This window comes from Rhineura floridana, chromosome 22, assembly GCF_030035675.1.
Source record: "Rhineura floridana isolate rRhiFlo1 chromosome 22, rRhiFlo1.hap2, whole genome shotgun sequence".
In the NCBI taxonomy this organism is placed as follows: Eukaryota; Metazoa; Chordata; class Lepidosauria; order Squamata; family Rhineuridae; genus Rhineura; species Rhineura floridana.
In genome coordinates this window covers 14,847,115-14,857,756 of record NC_084501.1, presented here as the reverse complement: position 1 = coordinate 14,857,756, position 10,642 = coordinate 14,847,115, and the positions used below count along the sequence as shown (strand labels likewise).

Genomic DNA, 10,642 nt, shown 5'->3' with positions numbered 1-10,642 from the left:
GTTGGCATATTAAGGTCTTCCTAGATGCACATTTACTTTTTATGTAACTATGTAACTAAAGTGCTTTGGAAGATCATTCAGCATCTTGAAATTGTACACCAACAATGGCATATCTTCAAAGAAAAGAATGTCACATTTTCCAATTAAGATAGTCACCTTTAGGTTATTAATTACAGCAGACAGGTTGATGCAGTATCTTGACCCAATCTCATCATGGGCTGGATTTACTATGTGCTCTTAAGATTTTAATACCTTAATGATCTGAATGTTTGCCCAGAAGAGTGCTGACTCAATATTTGGAAGTTGGGAAACCATATAAATGCTCTCACCATTTCAGTCGTTTCCACTAGTATCTTTTGGCTTCCCTCGATTTCTGGGGCTCACCTTTTCCTGCTGTTGGTAAGTTGTCTTTACATAAATGCTTTCTGAGAAGAGGGTGTGAAGGCACTCTGGAGTATATTTGCTTGGGATTTTGGTATTTGAAATTGAATGTGGGAAGAGGCAAATGAGAAAAGTAGGGTATTTTCAGATTCATCTCACAGACTTGGTGTGACTAGCCGAGAAAATGTAAGAATATGATGATCACTGGAACAGTGTGATAAGTTTGTTTTAGCCTGGGTGGGTGACCTCATTCAGTGGCATCAATTTCATTATTAGCAATGGGCACCCCTACTTAGATCAAGCTCCATTCATCTCAATGAGGTTTGCTTCTGAGTAGACATAGGTAGTCTAGGAATATTTGCAAGGGATATGCAAGCTTCCCTTATGCGGGCACAAGGCGGTCCAGATTGCATCTTCCAAACAACAAGCAAAGGAAAATCTTTGATGGTAAAAGAGTGGTGTATTAGGAGGCTGTTTCTGCTCTACAAAAAAAAAGGGGGGGTTCCTGGAAGTGGGGCAAGAGCAACTCTGTTTGGGTTCTTTTGTTTGTATTCCAGAAAGAAGATAGTGTTAGGGTCCTCCAGCTGGCTAGGCTTGCCTACCTTTACCCATGCTCTTCTCTACCGAACTTCCTTCCATTGTAAACTGATATACTCAGGGAAGCTGACCTGCCCCTCCTTCCTTTGTCTTCTTCTTTAACTGTCCAAGCAGAGAGGAGACATCTTTGACTTTGCTCTCTCTCCTGAGCCATGAGGGCAATAGCCAAGTTTGGGCATTGGGCCTCCAACTTAGTTAGTTAGTTAGAACTAGGTATGTTTTTCATATCTACTCTGTATTTCTATAAATAAAGTAGCTTTTCTTATTGTGCTAAGTCTTAAGTCTGAGTGCTGTAAATGCAGGGTAAAAGTCTGCTACTTTCATAAATACACAAACGGGCACACACGCAGCTCAGACCACTGAGGATCTCTGCATATATTTATTTATTTATTTGTTTATTAAATTTATTAGTCGCCCATCTGGCTGGTTGTCCAGCCACTCTGGGCGACGTACAAGATAAAAACAATACATTAAAACGTTAAAATTTAAAACCATAACAGTAAAAACCTAACCCACCCCAAAAGCCTGCCTGAAGAGCCTGGTCTTCAAGGCCCGGCGGAAGCTCAAGCATAACTGAAACCTGGGTGGGCGATCAGGGAGGAGTTGCTCTTTCCCGGCTCTGCCCACCTGGGTATACGGTTCAGCATCATGGTAGAACCGAAGGACGGGGAGGCGGGGTTGCTGTGGTCTATAGGAGTTCTTTCTCACTCACCAAGCACCCTGTCCAGGTGTCGACTGGTTTGGAGTGTCTCCACCTTGTGCTGGGTCAGAGAGACAGACTGGGAATTTTGTTGGTGTACCGCCCACCCTGCTGCCCAACAAATTCCCTAACTGAGCTGACAGAGGTAGTCTCGGAGGTATTGCTGCGGTCCCCTAGACTATTGGTACTGGGGGACTTCAACATCCATGCTGAGACTGCTCTATCTGGGGCGGCTCAGGACTTCATGGCCTCCATGACAACCATGGGGCTGTCTCAGGTTGTTACTGGCCCAACGCATGTGTCAGGACATACTCTTGATTTGATCTTCGCCACTGGGCATGGAGATGGTGATCTGGTGGTTGGGGGTTTTTCATCTACCCCATTGTCATGGACAGATCACCGCTTGCTGAAGTTTAGGCTCACAGCAACCCTTTCCCTCTGCAAGGGTGGGGGACCTATTAAATTGGTCCGCCCCCGGAGACTAATGGATCCTGAGGGTTTCCAAAGGGCTCTGGGGGATTTCCCGACTGAGAAGACTGGCGCTCCTGTCGAAGCCCTGGTCGGATTGTGGAATACGGAGATGACCCGGGCGGTTGACATGATCGCTCCCATGCGCCCCCTCCTATGTAGAGCTCATACAGCTCCATGGTATACCCCGGAGCTGAGAGTGATGAAGCAAGAGAGGAGGAGGCTTGAGTGCAGATGGAGGCGAACTCCTGACGAATGCAATTATGCCTTGGTGAGTGCCTCTTCTAAGCGGTATATAGTAGCGGTGAGGGCAGCAAAAAAGAGATATTTTGCTGCCACAATTAAGGCATCTCTCTCCCGCCCGGCGGAGCTCTTTAAAATCGTATGAGGGCTTTTACATTCTGGCCCTCGGGACACCATAGATTCATCTGTAGCCCGCTGTGATGAGTTTGTGAGGCACTTCCAGGATAAGATCGCATGCATTCGCCGGGACTTAGACTCCAATATTAAGGCAGTGGGATCTAATGAAGCATCCAGAACACGGTCTTGTCCTTGCTTTTCTTATTGTGATAAGTCAAAATTACATATGAGTTCCTGCTGGGAGGAAGGGCAGGATATCAATCAAATAATAAATAAATAAATAAATAAATTAAAATGTGCCCATTAGGAGAAATTTGCACTAATATACTGGAGAATTTCCATGAGGACTTTTTTTTTTTAAGAAATGGAAAATTGCTGCAAAAATGTTGAGAACTAAATGTAAGGTTGGAAAAATGAGAAACTCAGAGGACCAAAACTTAACGCTTTTCTGAGCAAAGGAACCCTAACACTGCACAACATGCCAAACGACTGAGCGTCAGAAATGAAAATGTTGTAAACATCCCTTCCCCTCAAAAAAAAGTAGGGCATGAGGGCAAAAGGTGGTAGGAGAGTGCGGGGGAGGGCTAAGGCACTGTCTTGTTTTAATAATGTGAAACCCTAACACACTATACATTCAAAAATGTTGACTTTGATTGAGAATGTCAGTGTATATTTTATATTCTTTGGAAAGCATTTAGAGGGATTTCCCTCCTTCGTATCATTCATTACTACTAAATGTCTAGGAGTACACCTCCATCTCTGCACAAGATTTGTGGGAGGTCTCCATTGGATGGGGAAGACTTAAATCCAGTAGCACTTGGTGGGACAGAGTAACGTGGCATTGCTCACTTGGCTTCCTACATGGAGCCACTGCTGCTAACTGAGAGATTCAGACGTGGTGGAAGTTCAGTGATGGCACAGTGCCACTCTCCCTCTCGGTTACGGATAGCAACAGCCTCCTGGCAACGTCCTGATATCGACATCCCAAGTTGGCATTTTATGGTCTTTCTAGATGCACATTTACTTTTCATGAAACTATATAGCTAAAGTGCTTCAGAGTGTCATTCAGCATCTTGAAATGGTACACCAACAATGGCATATCTTCAAAGAAAAGAATGTCACATTTTCCAATTAAATACTATAATTTAGGCTGTTAATTACAGCAGACAGGTTGATGCTGTATCCTGCCCCAATCTTTTCATGGGCTGGATTTACAATGTGCGCTGAAAATTTTAATGATCCGGATGTTTTCTAAGAGCAGTGCTAACGCAATATATGGAAGTCGGGAAACAGTATCAATGCTCTCACCATTTCAGCTATTTCCACCAGTGTCTTTTGGCTTGCAGAAGTTTTTGGGGCTCATCTTTTCCTGCTGTTGGGAAGTTGTCTTTAACCCCAATTACCTCACCTGCCCGAATCCAACGCCAGCCAAACCGGAATCACCACAACCCACCTGGAACAAGTCAAATGAATTAAACTCAAGCAGTATGGAGTAGGCAAAACCAAAGAGATTCTGAAATCAGAATCTCAAAAAAAAAATTCCTACTCAGCCCCCGCAGGCGACTAGCTGAGCCCATACTGACAAGGGAGGGGTGGGTGGGTGCCGCAAGGCAAAAAAGGCGCGCTCTTAAAGCGGAGTGATTAGCCTCCTCCGGTCAGTGGCCTTGGGAGCGGAACACAACCAACCCTCAAGGACCTTTCTGACCCTAAATCTACAGAATGATCCTGCATTCCTCTTGCCTTGGATTAAAGGCCAGCGCAGAGAGTGTCAAGCGATAATTATGACAGAATTAATTTTGCCCTTTCGAATATAGCATAAATATCAGAATACTTCCAGAACGCATGCCCGCTAAGGCAGTTGTCGCAGCCGCTCCTGTGTGAAAGAAATGCAACCTCTAAACATAATGGCCATACGAACAACATAGCAATAATCAAAATTAAATCAATATGTAGCCATTAATGAATATGAAAAGATAGTACTGGCCCACTGGCCTAACAGAGAAAAAGCTCTATCCGAGGGAAACCAGAGACAGAGTGGGCGATGGGCAGCCCCTCAGCTTAACCACTCAGTCACTAGCCCACTGGTCCATATTAAGCGTATGCGCTAAAAAAAACAAACAGCACGGCAATATAAGCGCAGGGCTCAAATTTTACAATGACTTGCCCAGAAAGCTAATTTTTCCAGGGCAAAAGGCTCACTGAAAATATTATTAAGGCCACCGCCCAGGACAACTGTCCTGTAAGGGGGGGGAACTAAGAATCATCGAAGGCAGGAGTATCGATAGCACATCCGGGGCAAATGGCCACATAGGACCAGGCGGTCACAGGGTGGAATGCAACTAACACCCTTTGGTTTTCATGAAATGGGTTCCCTAATGCACTTGGCCAGAAAATTAATGACAAAGGCAGAAAGGAGGCAAGATATATTCCCAATGGTAACGTCCAGCCCTCTTTAGTAGATAATAAACTGCAACAAGGTGTACATCATTCGTTCATTGGGGGGGGGGAATGGCCTCATAAGATCAGGTGGCATTAGAGTGAAATGTAACCAACCCCTTTATGATATTCATAAAATGGGTTCCTGACTGCACGTAAACCCAGACATACCAAGTGATGAATAGATATTGTATTATACTTTGCAGAATAAACGCATGCACAAAGCGCATAGCTCAAATAGCATTGAGGGTCTGGGGATTTACCCCATAACCATAGCCAAGTGCTGCACTGAACGTATCATGCAGATCTGAAGGGCAGAAGGCCACATATGTACCGCTGGCACTGTAGGAAGATAATCCAAGAAAATAAATTCTATAGTGAGCCCCCAGGCACCTAAAGGCAGCCAGCCATTATTTGGCACGCCCAAGCTCCTGAATTGACACCAAATTATCAACTACAGCCTGTATCAAAACTTACCTGCAGTTCAGGCTACAGGAGGAAGTCCTCTGTTCTTTGAAGAAAGAACGGCCGCTGAAGAAAACTGGTAGCAGCGCCCAGTGTACACGAGACTGCCATGAAATAGATGCGATTGAAGAGGGTACCTGTATCTTGTGAAACAAGCAGTATACAATTCATATTTGTGGAATAAAGTTAAATTGATTTAAAATTCCGTGGAAAAGCGTCATAATAAAGATTTACCTAATGCTAGAGGAGCACTTTAATCAAGGACCAATAAACTGTCAATCTCAAATTAAGCAGAATGTTTCATTTTAGATATTTCAGGGATAAAACAGAGCATTTAAAACTACAGGAAAAATATATATGAACCTTAAACATATTGGCTCCCCGAAAGCCACAACTATGAGTTTACCTGGCTGTAGGGCATTTCCTTTCTGCTTGGCTCAGAACGCCACAACAATGAGTTCACCTGGCTGCAGAGCATTTCCTATAAGCTTACATAGCATAGATTACCTTTCTTGGAATCACACCTATTCACATATTTTTTAAAAAAAACCGCAAAAGAAATATGAGATGTGGGATTTTTCTATACTCACCTTAAAATAAACTATTGCCCTTTAGAGACGCTATTGTAGAAGCATCTATACTTTTCCTCCATGCATAAGAAATGCAACAAATTATGAAGCTACATGATCCAGAACATCATTTTAAAATACAAAACATGCATGCAGGAATACAAACAGAACTAAGTATATAAAATAAATGATATGGGGATAAGCAACAACGAAGATCAATCTAAAACCTACATCCGCAATGCTACCCGCCAGAATAAGCTTCATATATCTATATATGATTATGCATATATCTATAAAGATTTTAAAATTAATTTATATATTATCAAAGTATTTATTCATATAATAATGATAAAATCATTCCATATATAATAAAGAATTGAAGAAATCAAAACAAGCAGACACCCCCCCCTTCCAAGCTACTCACCCCTCCTACGCGAAAAAAGCAAAAGGAACGGGGGGAATCTAAATTCATATCTATAAATATTAAAATGAATTCATGTATTTATTTATTTAATAATAATAAAATGATATTATATATCTAGAAATATCTGAAAATTAATTCATGTACGTATCTATTTATTTATATATTTAATAATAAAATAATATTATATATAATTCATTAAGAAGACAAAACAAGCAGACACCCCCCCACCCTTGTGAGCAACTCACACCTCCCCCATGAAAGAGGCAAAAGGAATAAGGGAGGGGGCTAAGGGGAGGGGTAAACAACCCAACTCCCCACAATCCAAAAAGGGGTGGAAGAATTATGTAGCAGGCTGAATGGAGGGGGGGGTTAATGAAGGTTACCATCCACAAAGGGGGGTTGCTTGTGCAAAGCACTTGCTTAAAACCCACTGTAGCAAGGCCCCAATAGGGTGCAAGGAAGGCCCCCGAAATAAATGGGGTGGGATTGGTGCTGGAACGCACCTGCAAACAGCCAGCTCCAGGAAGAGCTGACAAACGGAAAGGGGCCAACAACAGAAGGCAAAGTGTGAGAAGTCCTATAGAAAGCCACGTGCAGGCTCAGCGCAGCAGCAGTAGAGCTAGCAAGCAACACTGCAACCGCTGCCCAGCTGACGCGCGGGAAAAGGGGGCCCAACAAAAGGAAGGCGATGAGGGAGAACTCCAGGAAGCAGCCACGTGCAGGCTCAGCGCCGCAGCGCCAGAGCCAGCCGGCAAGCCGAGGCAGCCGGTCAAACACCGCTGCCCAGCTGACGCGCGGGAAAAAGAGGAAGGCTGCAACAAACAGAAAGAACGCCCGGGAAGTAGGTAAGATGAGGCACTAACGCCAATAGGCAAGCCCCACACCCAACTCTCAGCTGATGAGAAAGCAAAGCTAAACAAGGCACGAGAGTACCAGCAGTAGAAAGCAGGAAACCTCTACAAGGAAAATTCACCAAAGACGGTCAGCAGCAGGAGACCCAAGGAGCCTTTTCTTAATGTGCCGCAAGGCAAAAAAGGCGTGCTCTTAAAGCGGAGCAGGCTATATATAGCCGCTCAAAACCCTTACCCCATTGGTCAAGATACCTCACCTGACCTCTTACACAATTTCTGGAACCTTCCCGAGCCATCCTAGAAATAGGGTGTAGGCAAACCCGCCCCTACCAAATGGGCAGGACCGTCATTGTTATATTTTCGGCACCTACTGAAAATCTTCCCCTTTCAACAAGCCTCTTACATAGAGACCCTCCTTGTCTGAGTCTGTGTTGGAATTGCTTTTTAAAATATTTTTAAAGCTGGGTACCTTAAAATAAGACTGGATTTGATAAGTTTTTTTAAAGCTGTTTCAATGTGTTTTTCAAGATGTTTTGTTTTCATATGTTTGAAAGATGTTTTAGGGTGCTTTTTGTGTTTTTGTTTACTTCCTGGTCTCCTTCTGGGAGGAAGGTCAGGTTATAAATTGAATAAAAAATCAAAAAATCAAACAAGCATTCAAGTGCACGTCAACATTCACAAGATTAAATGATTCCACTCCCTTTCCCCCCAGGTTCTTTCTAGTCTGGAAAGTCATCTATCAACATCAGAGGGATGGAAGTGCTCCAGCCACTGCACGTGCCACTGCCCTTTCCTATCATAGTTCGTAGGCCTGTTGTTAATACCTACCGACCACGCTGGCATCCTCCCCTGTCTGATGGAGTCCCCATATCAATTTTGGAAGTTGGCACATCCCCATTCCTCCTGAGCAACAACCCTGAGCAGAGATATGGAGGGTCCTCAGGCTCTAGCTTTCCCCAACCTTCATCTGAAATTCATTTGCCACCACTGATACAACCATACTCATTTCTTTACAATCCCGGAACAAGCTCACCCCTTCATTGAATGGGAACATGATCATCACAGGAATGGAACAGAACGGTACCCGAATTGCACAAAATGGATTCACAGGTGATGATTGTATGGGTTTAGGTGCCAGAAATGTTGAGCCTCTCCATCCAGAGAAACAAGAGCAGACTGGATCATCACCTCTGACACTCATACCTACACCTGCCTGCTCAAAGCACCTCTCAGGTTTCCCTCCAACTCTCTTAGATATGGACTTTTTTGCTTCCTTTCTTTCAAGCCAACCTGAAGGCATTCTGACCAAAATTCAAGGGATCCCAAATTCACTGCTCATTCTTTGATGCATCTCTGAATATTCCTCAGGGCTGCAAGATTTATGATGCTTCCACTTTACTGAGAAGCTCTGTTATTCTCTTTGTATTTATGCCTTCTCTCATCTTACTCATCTTTCATCTGTCATTCTGCTCTTCTGCACAAAATGTATTGTTCACCTTTCTGAAGCTGCTCATCATGGAAAGGCTTCCCTGCACTCCTCTTTCCCATACAATAAACCTTACCTATCTGCATCAAAACGATCTGTTGTGGTCCTCTTATGTTTTACTCCTTTGGGGCAATCAGGTTGAGATTCTGGTTGGGTGAGGATTGCTCAAGATAGAAGTGATTTTAGGAAAGATAGAACTATCAACACTAAAAGGTAAAGTCTTAGTGGTTGGTCCCTATTTGAGTAAGGTCTCAAAGTTCAATTCCAGCACCCTTTTCAAAAGGATGAAACATCTGGGTTGAACTGTCCTTCCTCAGATATTACCACCAGAGCTGAGCTTAGTCCAGTTATTTCCCCTCAATGTCAAGGTACCTCTCAGGATTGTTGCTGAAATTGGACTGAGGCATCACCATTTCTAGAAAGAGATTCCCTCTAGTATTCTGTAAACTGATCCTCAATGGATGAATATGCTTTGACATTGTGTTCCATTATTTCTTGCTTGCTTGCTTGCATTCATATACAGCCCCATAGCTGAGGCTCTCTGGGCGGTTTACAACAATTAAAAACAATAAGAACAAATACACAAATTTTAAAACACATGAAAAAAATTTAAAAAGACAATTAAAAATAATCTAGTGTAGAATCCGGTTTCATCTGGAACATTCTGCACCTGGGGATCCCACACAAAGAATATCAGATTCATCAAATGGAACGTCATGTGTCCCAAGGCGAATTGTGGTTGCCAAAGTGTTTGCGGGGTATCCGCCTTGTGCTGCCCTCTGGGCGGCAGGTTTGGGAAATAGCAGAACCAAAGACAGGTGTGGGTGGAAACAGGATGCAACCTTAATAAATACCGCAACTAATTGTTGTCGGCATGGCACTGGAGACAGGGTCGAAGTCTCCTCAAACCACCTTCCTGTTGTTTAAGAACTGCCTCAGAACGAATATTGAGGAAACCGGGGGAGCTGGCAAGACTAAAGTGCACCCAGTCTGGTGCTTTCCAAGCATCTGGAGCCCCACTAGCAACTGGAGTTAGTTGGCTTCGGATCGGGTCTCCGAGAGAAGCCCATACTATGAACTTCCCTCCAAGGTGATGTTAATTCTCCTGCTCAATGCCATTTCCTCCCCTTCCAAAAGTTGTGAAAAATTATAAGTAATGTGTAATAGTTCTAGCTGTTCACTGAGGGAAAGGAAGAACAACCCTCCCCATGGGAGAGGAAAAAATCCTTTCTGACCCTGTTAACCAGAGACCCCATAAAGCCTCAGCAGGAGCTGGACCCCGAGGGTGGGTGGATTGGGTGAATTTCACAAAGGAGGGGATCCAAGGAGGGGATCTGGGAAGGTGCTGCACCAGCACTTCTGCAGATCAAGGCACCACCAGCCATGGATTCTTCCCTTCCCTTGCTAGGGCCAGCCCCGCAACCCCACAACCAGGTCTCTGCACACAATGGCAGCCAGAACTTTGTATCAAGAAAGATGTGTTTCCTAGGTCACCTGAAATAAGATGCATGGAACTCACAAAGTATTTGATGATAATCTCCAAAGAAGACAAATATGTAGAAGTTTGACCTTCCAGGAGTCCTTCAGCTAATGATGTTTGGGTCAATTTCAGAAAGTAGAAATGTTGTGTCTGTGTGGAGGAATACACATTCACATGTGCATGGCTGAGAGTCGGCACTCACATGCGAATGGACTCCACAGGAAGGTTTCATATAGGGCAACACAAACCCTTCATCCAGCCGGGGTGGCAGAATGCCAGTATTGCTGCAGCCCCTCTCCTTCCTCCTCACCTGCCACCTGGAAGTCAGATCTGTCATGCCAAAACTACAGGAGGCATTTTGAGAGGAACCTGTCATTGAGAGGCAGCTCTAATCTCTGCAAAAGCAAAACATGCTTTGAGACCCT

General features: G+C 44.0%; 1 long non-coding RNA gene across 1 annotated transcript; it reads left to right on the top strand.

Annotated features, from left to right (window-relative positions):
* Positions 1-132: 132 nt before the first annotated feature.
* On the top strand, positions 133-8,828 carry LOC133375222 (uncharacterized). The gene is made up of 2 exons (XR_009760105.1): positions 133-399; positions 7,964-8,828. It is a non-coding gene; the product is annotated as an uncharacterized LOC133375222 (long non-coding RNA).
* The last annotated feature ends 1,814 nt before the right edge of the window (positions 8,829-10,642 follow it).